Raw genomic sequence first — 13,031 nt, 5'->3', positions numbered from 1 at the left:
ATGATGAACTTAACTTGCTCACAGTAAGTACTTAGCAAAATTTTTAATTATTATGGTATTACCAAAGTCTCAGTATTTAATATGCAATTCACATTCAAATTAAATCAATACATTAATCAAGAACCAATTATGTCCTGGCAAAAAGCTGACTTCTACAATATATACAAGACATATATAGTATCTGTACTCTTAAGAGTCTCAAGAACTTAACTTATATTTTAATTTTGTAATATAAAAACAAAAGTTAAAATTCAGTTATAAAATTATCTTGGACAAAGTCAATACTAAATTATCAAAACTAAAAGATGTCCAAGGCCAGATAATCCAGGATCATTTCCATGTGGGTTGTAAGTATAGTGGAGTGACTGGTGATTTGCTTGTTTGTTTTTCCTCTAAGGCAAGTTTATCTTACCTTAGAGGCTGCCCTGTGTTACTTAGTGCAGTGTTAAAATGGGTTTGCATTTGCTCTGCATGCTTCAGGAGATGGCAACAGTAGGGGGCCAGGAGCATGCTGGGTGGTAGGAGAAAGTGATCCTGGAATTTAACATTCTGTAGGGCATAATCTACACTGAGAAAATGCAGGCCCTATTAGCATCACCCGATATACAAGCAGACTACTCAACATTTACACAATGATAAGAGAATCAGGGTGATAAAGACTTCCTAGTTAAAAACTCTCCTGGAAGAACCATGGCTTAGAAATCAACAACCGTATGTATCTCATAATGAGGTACTTAACTTTGTTATCCTACTATGCCAGCAAACAAGGTATGGGGCACACATAGCAACTGAAAGTTAACAGCATGCTGATGTCCACTGAAAGAGACAGATGACACTCAAGAAATAATAACATCCAAGCCCTTCGTGCCAATGATTTTCAAATGGTAGATCTTAAAATAAATGTAATGGGTCCTACACAACATTTCTTAAAAAAAAAAAAAAAAAATGAAATAGGCTAGAAATGAATAGTACAGAACAGAGTCAGGCAGGATAGGCAGGGTCACACAGGGTAGACAGGATAGGATGGTGCACAGATTAAGGTGGACAGGTATAGTGCATAGGTTTGGATTGATAGGAAAGGGAAATGAAATATGAAAGCACAATGAAGAAAAAAATCAAGGTATGCAGAATGAAGTGAAGGATAAATACATCATATAAGTTATTGTGCTTACAGTTGCACAGGTCATGGTAAAAAAAAAAAAAAAATTAAACGGTGTCTTAAATTTTATCCAATGTATAATAACCTTTTATCCAAAACCTCTTTAAAAGCATATTTCCATTCTCTTCCCAAGGACAAGAATCCAAAGGTTATTTCCAAGAAAAGGAATTGCCTATCCAGCTTCATATAACCAAACCAGATGGGAAGAAAATTAAAAATGTAAGGTTGTTTTCTAAACTTGCATTAAGTTAACAGATCCATAAAATATATCCACAATGTCAACACCGTAACCTAAGGTCTACCTTGCTTTGTAGCTTTTTCCTAACAGATTATCATCACCGTATTGAAACAGTAAACTTCACAGCAAGGGTCTGGAATAGTGATTTCTGCTCCACTCTGTGTGCTAACAAACTAAGCTTATACATTGAAAATGGCAATCAACGGCTGGACCACATGCATTTTCTTCCTAATCCTATTTGCATTGATGACTCCTCTGCAGAAAGACAAACTGGCTGCACTAGAGAAGTGTCTTCTCCAGATTGTTGTTACAGCTGGGGTCCAGGCAGAGACTGGGACCAAACACACACAAACAAAAGAAAACTTTATATTCAGTACAATGGAAGCAGAATCTAGAAAACTGCATCCAGATGAAATCCTGCAGAATACAGATTCCACTCTATTCTTGTCCTTGGGAAAAGGGTAGAAACATGCTTTTAAAGGTTTTGGATAAGAGGTTCCATTCTATTCAAAATTAATTGCATAGGAATTAAGTCAAAAAGGTAACAAGTTAATGCATTCCTGATCATTAATCAGAAAGTATCCTTTGTTCAGATTTTACATTAAAATATTCTAGGTTTAAGAAATTTCATGTATCACAATAATCATTCACTCTCAAACTGTAAATTGTATATAAAATTCCTAAATCCCCTGGTATTGTATATGGAGATCATATAATTTTAAAATAAAACCAATTCAGTAATCGGGCCAGCAATAATGCTTTAAACAAAAAGCAAAGTCCATCAAAGCATATTCAATAGCCACTAAGATGTAAATAAAACCAGCTATCTTGCAAAGCGACAATTTAAAGGATACATTGAGAAAATAACTGAAATGTGAGAAAAAACAGGTGGTCAATATCTAGAAAAGAGTTAAAAATCTGTCAGTATAATGTTTCAAAAGACATAAATACAAATACCTTTTTAAATGTCTACGTATCTAGACAAAAACAAAAAGTGAATAAAAGATTACCGTAAAGCCTAATGTATTTACACACCACACCCATTTCAACTGATCTTTTTAGACCCTTTAAACACAGCTTTGTTTCTTCTCTTTTTCTCTATTTACCAAGGTAACCCAAATTCATTACAGAAATTTCAAACAATATGCAAATTTAACTTAGAAAGTAAAAGTCCTTCATAATCTCACTCTCCAGAGATAACCACTGTTAAGAGCTTTCTGTTGATTCTTCAAATTTTAATATGCCAATTAGATAGTATGCATTATAGATTAATTACATATAAAATACTTACACAATATTCTGCAGTATGCTTTTTTTCACCTACTGATACACGCTGGAAGTCTTCTCTTTTCAGCAGATACAGGTCTACATCAATCTTTTTAATGGCTACCAAGTATTCCATTGTATGGGCAGATCATAATTTATTTAACCAGTCTCTTACTGATGGACATTTGGATTGCTTCCAATATTTTTTGCTATTAAAATCAATGCAGCAGTTACATCTTTCTACGTATATATTCGTGCATTTGTAAAACTTTCTGTAGATTGAAGTGATTTTGTTTGGTGGTCAAAGAATAAACGTATAAAAATTATTCACTTAACTTTAATTCACACTACCATAAATCATCTAGAAAGTGGCAACTGCTCTAATTGCTTAATTATTTTGATTTTTATCTTTAATACTTTTTTAAGAATAATTTATTCTACTCAAAACTAATTGCATAGGAATTAAGTCAAAAGGATAAATTAACACATTCCTGATCGCTAATCAGAAAGTATCTTATGTTCAAATTCTACATTAAAATATTCCAGTTTTAAGAAATTTCATGTGTCCCAAAAATGATTCAAATACTCTTTTAAATCTCACTTTAGACTTGGAAATTCATCTTAAATTTAAATAGATTCACTGTAATCACAGTTTCCTGTTTGTCTTCCAAAAAAAGAAAAACACACAAGGATCCCCATCACACATAGAACTTCAGAACCCAACCCAAAAAACCTACAAAATTGTCACTCCTAAATGAGTACATAAGAAATTCAAATACAAAAAGTCATGACATTCAGAGTCTGATTTCCAGTAAATCACCCTGGACACATTTCATGGCAAACAAAATACTTGCTGAGAAATATAGTTACCAGGGCAACCATAACTGACCTTTTATGTTTTATTTATTAATTGTGTTGCTGAACTATTCTCATTCTTGGAAACAAAGGAGAAAAACGTATTATAAACAGTGATAATTAATTAAGGTTCCCCTGTTCCAAACTAAATCAATCCTACCAAATCTGTGTTTATCCAACAGACATTCTATTATCTGCTTCTTAGTTCTTGTCTAGGATAAGGACGCGGATTGTAGACCCCAAAGAAGCATTCACAAGTTACCAATATTAACCTTGATACTCTAGATGGAGAGAATATTAATATAATCATCAATTCTCAACAGACAACAGGACAGATATGGGAATTCTTTCCTGCAGCATCATCATAACTCCTGGCACCTAGTAGATTCTCTTGAAATATGGAATGAAAGAATTTTAAAATGTGTAAATAAATCCACTTATCTTTAAAATTGTAAAGTCTGTAAGAACAGAAATTCCAGACATTTCAGTATTTAAGTTTCACCTTTTTACAGGTCCCACCAATAATATTCTCATCTAATCCAATATCACCTCGTCTTAAGAAAAGACATGTTAAGTCTATTTTTAGCATCCTAGAATACTGTTACATCTGCTTGAACTCGGCAAGGAAGAAAAACAAAACAAAACAAAAAACTGGAAGAGAAAGAAAATGGTGTAGAATTTTCAGTGTACAAAATAGGAAATTAAGAGCATTTTACAATGAATGGGATTTACTAATAATCCTTATCAAGGAGGTAGCAAGGGAACAAAAAAGAAAACCCTCAGCTACAAGTCAGGCCTGGGATCAGCCCTGGCTTTGGATCCACTTGAATAAGTCACTTCTCTTTTCTGAGCTGGTCTCCTCATTTACAAGATGAGGGAGTTCTAGGTGATCTCTCAAGTCCCCTTCAGCTCTAAATTTCCATAATAGACAATATTAGAGGCCTGCCTTCCCTCTGAAAGGGAAGGAAGATATCAAGTACATCTCAGAACCAGAGTCTCTGGGAAGAGGGACATTCAGTCTGCTGCTCAGGCGAGGACAATCATCACCCTGGGGTCACTACAACGTGATGTTTCCAGCCTCAGCTAGGTGCTCCCTAGAATTTCTGAGTTCCCGTGGACAGAGAATATTTCAAATCTTCCCAGTTTCCCACCCTGCCCAGCTCCATCTCCCCATCAGCAGGTAGAGCGTGGGATCCTACTTTCCCAAGGAGGTTCTCCTTTCCTCCTGTCTTCAGCCCCGTGGGGTGCAATCTTGTCTACACCAACCCTCTTTCTTAAGCCTTGCCGATATCTCCACCTAGGAAGAAAAAAATGGTCTCCTCCCCCGACTCCTCTCAGCAAATGCCTCCTCCTGAGCCCCGACGTGGCCCTTGATGGTCAGTGATCAATTCTCACTTCTCTATTTTTCATCTCCCTCTGCAATATCTCTTATTTTATGACATATATAAATCTTCTCACACCTCCATAATTCAAAAAAATACATATTGTAAAATTTCTCTAAGTCCTACATCTCCTTATTTCCAGACGCCTCTCCCTCATCTTACTTTCCCCAGTCAAGCCCTTAAAATACGTGTCTACAGTCATGCTTCCTATTCTGCACTTCCATTTGCTCAACACACTGCCATCTGGTTTCTACATTCACTGCTGCACTGAAATTATAAGGCAGAGTTCCCCTGTGAATACCTAAGTGCTATAGCCATGATGGCCTCCCTTATCTTATCTGACCTCCCTGTAGCATTTGACACTGTGGCTCACTCACTTTCTTAGATGCCAAAACAAAAGACTTTCCTGGCTTTCCCTAGTCTCTGATAGCCCCTTCTTCACTCCTCTCACTAGTTCATCTTCTCCTGCCTACCTTTAATTGTTGATGTTCCTGACGTTCTGTCATTAGTTTTTCTTCCTCTTCCATATACATTCTTCTTAGGATATCTCATCCATGGCCACGTCTCCAAATGAATACCACAGGGTGCTACTGGGTATCTTCACCTGAATGTGAAGGGTCTGCAGGGTCAAGCCCATCCTCATTAAACACAACACTGTCTACCTTCTAAACTTCCTATCTTAGTTACTGCACCCATCAACCACTTAGGCAGCCAAGCCAGAACCTAACCATTAACCCCGACTCCCCTTCTTCCCACTCCCTCGATCAGTTATGAAATTCTACTTTCCTAAACATATCCTGAAGCCAGCTTCCTCCCAAGCTGCATAGCAAGTACCTGGGTTCTGGCCCTCAAAATTTCAGCTGGCCTTCCACAGCTGCTCCCTAACTGCTCTCCTACCATCGGTCTCTAATCCTCTGGATCCGTTCCGCACCCTCTCTGCTCCCCTCATGGACACTCTCTATGGAATAAAGCCCAGACTTCTCATTATTACCAAGTTGGTCCTATACGATTTGACAACTGTGTGTACCCTCTCCAGCTTCACATTTTGGTGCTCCTTCTGGGAACCGCAAATAGTTTGCTCTTCCCCTCAGCCATAGCAAACTATTTGCAGTTCCCAGAATCTCCCATGCTTTTGTCTTTCTGCACCTTATCTCTCTACCTGGAAAAATTCCTCTAATATTGTCTATCTGGCTATCTCCTACTTATCTTTCAAGACTCAACTCAAGAGACCCCCAGAAGTCTTTCCTGACTCTAAGTCTCCATAGTGAGTTAGACATTCCTCTTCTTTGCTTCCACAGCACTCCCAAACTATGTCTATCATGGTTCTTGGCACATAGCATTGTTATTTTTACTGTTTCCTGCAAAAAAATCTAAGTTCCTTGAGGGAAGACAGCCTATATAATTCATCTTTATAAACCTAGTGCTTACCACAGTGTCTAGCACATAGTAGGTGACATACACTCACTCAAACATGCACACAGACCTGATGCATTTTCTCAAAAGGATGAAAAAAAATGCACACAGACCTGCATGCGTTTTCTCAAAAGGATGAAGACAAAATTTAGTCACACTAATTTTAACTCTCAAACAATATTTCCTGAAGCTTCTCTATATTCACTGTACCCCAGAGCCTTCTTGAGTTGAGTCACAGGATGATTTCATTTGTCATTGGAAGTAGAGGTGGAAGATCTTATAACAGTGTTTCTCTTCTAAAATGGTTAATTCTGTTTGGAAAATATTTGCTGTGCACTAGACATCATGGAGTCCCCTAAAGAGTTAGCTCCTTTAAGGAGCTGACAATCTCATAGAATCTGGGACATACATGTCAAGAAAAAGGTTGTAGTAAGGTTTGGGCATATATGAATTTCTGTACATTAGTATTTTTTAAAATATAACAAATAGGACTACACATGAAAATTTTTTTTCAAAGAAAATGCTCATTCCTTATATTAAAATTTGAAAGTTAATTCAAATGTCCTTCTGCTACCTTTCAGTTTTGTTAGTTATTAGGCTTCAAATCACTGTCATTGGGCAAACAGTGAACATGTAATAATAATTTCATATTTTCCCTCTCCTTCTCAATCATCTTTAAATCCACAATATCTCAATCCAACTGATGTCAGTAATCCAGTCTGTCCCAACTTTTCTCTAAAACTCTTAAAACTATTTGAATGAGGTGTTGAGCAGCTGTCAGTTATGGATTTGAAAATAAAAAAGAGCCTGAAAATTGTACGTTCAGTATAAAAAGATTAGGTGAAGCAATTCAGAATGTTTAAGAACTTTAAATCAAGTTAAAAGCAGTTACTATGGCCAGACCTCATGAAGCTCCGCTTAAGAGTCGCATTAACCTGGCAGTCAAAACTATTTAAAATGAATAATGTTTTTTTCACATTTCACTCACTTTCAGCATCACAAAAAAATAAAATAAAATAAAATAACAATGAACTGGCATACGGCAGTACAGTCATGTGACAGCAGCCTTCAAGATTTACCTTCCTAAGGACAAAGACAGAGCTATTAATCTATGCACTAGATGAGCTACACCCATCTAAGGCCAAAAGGGATAATTCTTCAAATGAGAAAAGGACAATTAAGATATTCCAGAGGCTTTTAGACATGAAAAGCAAGAGAAGAGTCGAGAAAAATTCACAAATCCACAATAGCTCAGTCCAATGTTCAATATAAACCTACTAAATTTGGAGTGAATATCAATATAACTCAACCCTCTTCCAACCTCCTCTCACTAGTTAAAAATACCAATGAGCATGAGAATTTGGATTTTTAAATGTTTTTTAGTCTAGAGCTATGCTGTCCTATATGGTAGCCGATAACCACACATGGCTATCTATAAATTAATTTAATTAAACAATACTAAAAATTCAGCTCCTTAGTCACACTAGCCACATTTCAAGTACTATACAGTCACATGTGACTAGTGATTACTATACTGAACAGCACAGATATGGAATATTTCCATCATCACAAAAGTTCTATTAGACAGCACTGGCAGCATAGTCGGAAAAAGGATGCCAGACTAGCCAGCCCAGGTTCCAGAGCTCTACTGCTCAACTGAGCACTTTCTGGTCATCCTACCTATAGGAGACCAGTCATCTCCTAAAGGTAATATGCAAAATGTCCACAAGGATGTATCCTTTACATCAAGGAGTTAAGGAAATGCAGACTACAACTCACCATGTTGCCATATTAGGTCTGAGCTATACTCTCTCTATTCAACTGTAAATCAAAAGGCTCCCACACATCAATTTCATTTGTGACCCCCTATTAATATGTGCTAAGGAACCATGCACAGTCTTTCTAGATGTCGTACAGCAGCATGCTGAAAACCAGGGGGCAAACATTAATCTACCTAAAGAATAGGAGTTGCCGTTAAGCTGACCTAGATTCTTCCTGCCATCCAGAAAGTGCTCCCTGTGCAACACTAGGATTTGTTTTTGTTCTCTGGTGGTGCTTGTTAAAGCAGCACACGTCCAGAAAAACAGCTTCCATCTAATGTCCCTCCATGCTTAAGCCTGCCAAAGCTGCCATTGGTCACATGAAATATAAGGATAGTTATGAGGCTCATTAATTTTCTCTTTATTCAACAACTTCAAGAATCTTAATTAAACATTTTAAGTAATATGGACAAGCTGAACTGGTTCTCTGTAGTTCCTTATACCATGGTAAAGACACAATTTGGCATACTGGTATACTACAATGAGAAATGAACTCAAATATAAAAACCTGGAATCTGGTTCTGCTATTCACTTTAAGTTGAATCAATTTGCTTAAATAACCTCCTTCCCAGAGTTCATTCACTTTCAAGACAATACTCTCACCTTCAATGACTCTTCTGCACCTTGGTCTTAACAGGCTTCCACCCTATACCAACCCTGCCCATCTTCCACCTAGTACTGACTCCCTTCTTCTTTCATAACTTTAACCTCTAGTCCTCTGACTAGTCCTTCTGGCATTCATCACAGGCTCTTTATCTTGTCACCAACACACCTTCCTTAAAATTCAACCTCTCTGCAGCACCCCTTAAGGATCTCTCATACACTTCTGCCTGTCTCTAGCACCTAACACAATGATTGGCACACTGGACCTTTCAATAAATGTACATTAAACTATTAACTGAATAAAAGCATAATGTAAAACTTTTGCTATCATCTTGAGATGGTTTGGCTGTGTCCCCACCCAAATCTCATCTTGAATTGTAGCTCCCAATTCCCACATGGTGTGGAAGGGACCTGGTGGGAGACAACTGAATCATGAGAGTGGTTCCCCCATACTGTTCACATGGCAGTGAAAAAGTCCCACAAAATCTGGTGGTTTATAAGGGGAAATCCCTTTCACTTGGCTTTCATATAGACAGGCTGAACTGGTTCTCTGTAATTCCCTATACCATGGTAAAGACACAATGTAAGATGTGCCTTTTGCCTTCTACCATGATTGTGAGGCCTCTCCAGTCACATGGAATTGTGAATCCATTAAGTCTCTTTTTCTTTACATAAATTACCCAGTCTTGGGTATGTCTTTACCAGCAGTGTGAAAATGACTAAGACACATCTCTCTGCAGATGACTTTCAAATCTGTATCTGTAGTGCTACTCTCAACTTTTCTATTAAACTCCTATTTCAAAGTGCTTTCTAAATATTTATACCTGAATGTTCCAATGATAGCTCAAGTTTAACATATCCAAAACCAAGTTCATTGCATTCCCTTACTAAACCCACACATAACATTTCTATTTTTCTTCATTAGAGTGGCCATTATCCTAGTCACTCAAGTCCAAAATCAAAGCACACCTTCATTTCTATTATTTGTTTTCCCTCAATCCCCATTTCCAGTTGGCCATTAATGAAGGAGAATTCTACCTCCATTCTTCCTTCACTGCCCTAATTCGAGTTTTTGTTGTCTTACTTGAACTATAATACTCCTAACTAATCTCTCAATTTCTAATGGAAGAACCTCTCAATTTCTAATCATTGCAGGACTCATGAACCTCTCAATTTCTTATCATTGGAAGATTCATATTTCTAAAGAACCAATACTAAATACCTGAAAAAAGCATAATGATGTTATGATGTTACTTCACTGTTCAAAAAATTTAAGACTCCCCAGTGATCTCTTGAATTTATTTATTTTTTGGGACAGGGTCTCATTCTGTTGCCCAGGCTGGAGTGCAGTGGTATGATCACAGCTTATTGTAGCTCCTACTTCCTCCCCTCAAGCAAATGTCCCACCTCAGCTTCCCAAGTAGTTAGGACTACAGTTGTATACCACCATGCAATTTTTTTTATTTCTTGTAGTGATGGGGTCTCACTATGTTACCCAGCCTGGTCTCAAGCTCCTGGGTTCAAGCAATCCTCCCACCTAAGCCTCCCAAAGTGCTGGGATTATAGGCATGAGCCATAGTGCCTGGCCTTGAATTTATTTTAAACCTAACATTCAAAGTTTGTCCACAATCTGACCCCAAACTATCTGTTGCTAACCCCATCTCTCACTAGCCATTTTAGCTTTCCTACCTGTAAGCCTTTATTCATGTGGTTCTCCTCAACATGCAATGGCCTTCCTTCTCACCACTCAGTAGCAATCATTCCCATATTTTCAAAACTTTGTTTAAATGGAAAGCCTTCTAGACATCCCAACTCCAGGCTAGCTCCCTCTTTTATATCCCTCTAATGGAAAGATAGAGATGCCAGTGATCTGAAATCCCAGATCCTGAACCAGTTCCCTGCTCTGGCCACAGCCACACCTTCCAGGACCCCAAGGAGAATACGAAGAGAGGAAAGGTCAGGCAAATCAGCATTCTTTGCTACTGCCTATGGGTTTGTCCTTAGCCCTGATGTGCTCTCCTTGTAAACCAGGCTTTATTTGCTCCAGCCTTGTTGTTTGGAACTTGAAAGACTCTGTTAAGGCCAGTGGTTTTTAAACCTTTTTTTAAAAAAGTAAAACACTTTTTTCAAAGAGAATCTTATGGGGGAGATCCAATATATAAACATGGAATTTCTCTTGTTAAATGGCAGAGTGCTTTGGGAACTAGCAGCAGATAAATGTTAACAAATGAATTTAACTTCGATCAGTTATTCCATTATAAGTACATTATATATTCATCTTTTAAAAAAATTATTCTTTTCTTGCTCCTTTAGTTCATGAAAAGTTCAGGTCAAAATCTTGAAGGTGATGACCTCGTTTTAAAAAATCCTAAAACCTTGAAACATATTCTATTAAAATATAACTCTATGCACTCCCCTTATGAAACAAGAATAAAGAGATGTAATCACAGGTAAATTAATATGAAAACGGGAGAACATTTTTGGTTAAAAAAGGTGAAGAAAAGTTCTGCTACTGAATTTCTATACTGAAATTCTAACTTTCTAGATCTGATTCATGCTGTTTCATGAATGGAATATAATACTTGAGGAATAATAATTCAAAAGGAAAAGAAAACTGAACAGTGGTTATTTAAAGAATCATCAACTTGTTTTTGTACAAATGACCAGAATAATGACATAGGCAATTCTGCCAACAGGACCTATGTGTAATCGTTTTTAAATTGGATGCTTGAAGCATTAGCCATCTAATTCTAGAAGAGATTGATTAACTAATCTTTTCTTCTTGGATAACACCAGTCATATACTGTACATTAAGAAGCTGACAAAAATTTGTATTTCAAAGGTATAATTTTTCTTGAATATTGCCATCAAATCATTATTTACTTGATAGTAGGTCATGCTGAAAAAGATCTATCTGCTGAGAATTATGGTGGAAAGAAAGGTTAATGCCTCTAACTTAAAAGGTCTTTTAAAAGGCAATCCCTGAAAGAAAAAAATCAAAAACTACCAAGAAAGAGAATACCGCACTTGGTAGAAATCAAGGAAAACAGAGCATTCCACTCAAAACTTCAACTAATTGCAATAATCCACTTACAATGCCTAAGAAATGCAAGCTGTGTAACCTAAGACAATATAGAGCTATAAACTACAAGGGAAGCATCGATAAAATACTACAATTCTCCATAATTCAAAGCATTTAAAGTCCCAAACACAGACTAGGCTGGATGCAAGCCTTAGGCAGGGAAAAAGAAACTCTAAATGGATGGATGTGACTATGAAGGAAACACGTTAGAACTACGCCATACAAAAACAAAGTTATGAGAGGCCCTCATCCCCCTCCCAATACTGTCAGGAAGTTAGAGTTATTGAGTAGGCATCACTTATGACAGTGAGAAAAAGGGCCTGCCACCCCCACTTCTCAAAAGCTCCTTCACAAGGTCACAGATACATCAGTGTTACAAATGCATTTTAAAAATATTACAGCAATAAACTCTGGTTAGAGTGGTTCCACCTCTATATTCACAGGAAAGAACAAACTCCAAACTTCTCCTAAATTAAAAGGTAATGTTAGGAAACACATATTCTCTGTCTCTCTGCCTACACATGAAATCTCTCCCCTCTTCTACACAAGACCAAAAGGAAACCTACTTTCTGTTTAAAACTAGATCAGTTGTAGGCAATTAACTTTATAAGCTTAACTTTGCCAGTCCTATTTCAAACTGACTGTATAGTCACACAAATAGTGGAAGCATCGCCACAAAACAGACTGCCTTACCCATGTCATTTTTTAAAACACAGCAACAAGCCATTTCTCAGGTTTGGTCCGATTACTGTGATCTATTTTTGATCTTGTGGCCACTGACTCCACATACATCTTTATTACTGTACAAGGAAAACTGTTACCCTGAGGTTTAAATTTCCCTATGTTCACCATGCCTTTTTTAAAGAATATATATATATTTCAGTTTTAAGACAAGCCTCTCATGAAAGCTGAGGTGAAGAGGAACAGGTGACCTCAGAGATAAGTTTCTTGGTTTGTTGCTTCAACTCTAAAGTGACAATATAGTCTCAGCAATGACTCAAAGTCCAGCTATCCCAGGACTGTGAAGTGATTAAATAAATGGAAGGAGATTCTCTTATCTGGGCTGCTAGTCTAAATCTCTCCAATAATTGCCCAACAACCAAGTATGAACAAACACACTAGAAGTCATTCCTTCAAGATACAAAAGAGTCAGGAACGTTGATAGCTCTTTATCCATTATGGGAGAACAACTTCAACTAAGAACGATAGCCCT

At 37.1% G+C, this 13,031-nt stretch overlaps 1 protein-coding gene and 1 long non-coding RNA gene across 11 annotated transcripts in view; both read right to left on the bottom strand.

Moving 5' to 3' along the window:
- CADM1 (cell adhesion molecule 1) overlaps positions 1-13,031 on the bottom strand; it is a 337,698-nt gene that overhangs the window by 309,991 nt on the left and 14,676 nt on the right. The gene's annotated exons all lie outside the window — the stretch shown is intronic.
- Positions 378-10,231, bottom strand: LOC116556250. Its single transcript, XR_004270904.1, has 2 exons — positions 6,427-10,231; positions 378-6,383 (listed from the first exon to the last, which is right to left on the bottom strand). It is a non-coding gene; the product is annotated as an uncharacterized LOC116556250 (long non-coding RNA).

Source organism: Sapajus apella, unplaced genomic scaffold, assembly GCF_009761245.1.
Source record: "Sapajus apella isolate SASKATOON/1434 unplaced genomic scaffold, GSC_monkey_1.0 scaffold16, whole genome shotgun sequence".
Lineage (NCBI taxonomy): Eukaryota > Metazoa > Chordata > Mammalia > Primates > Cebidae > Sapajus > Sapajus apella.
Note: the sequence above shows the minus strand (reverse complement) of the source record. Positions and strands in the feature narration are given on the sequence as shown.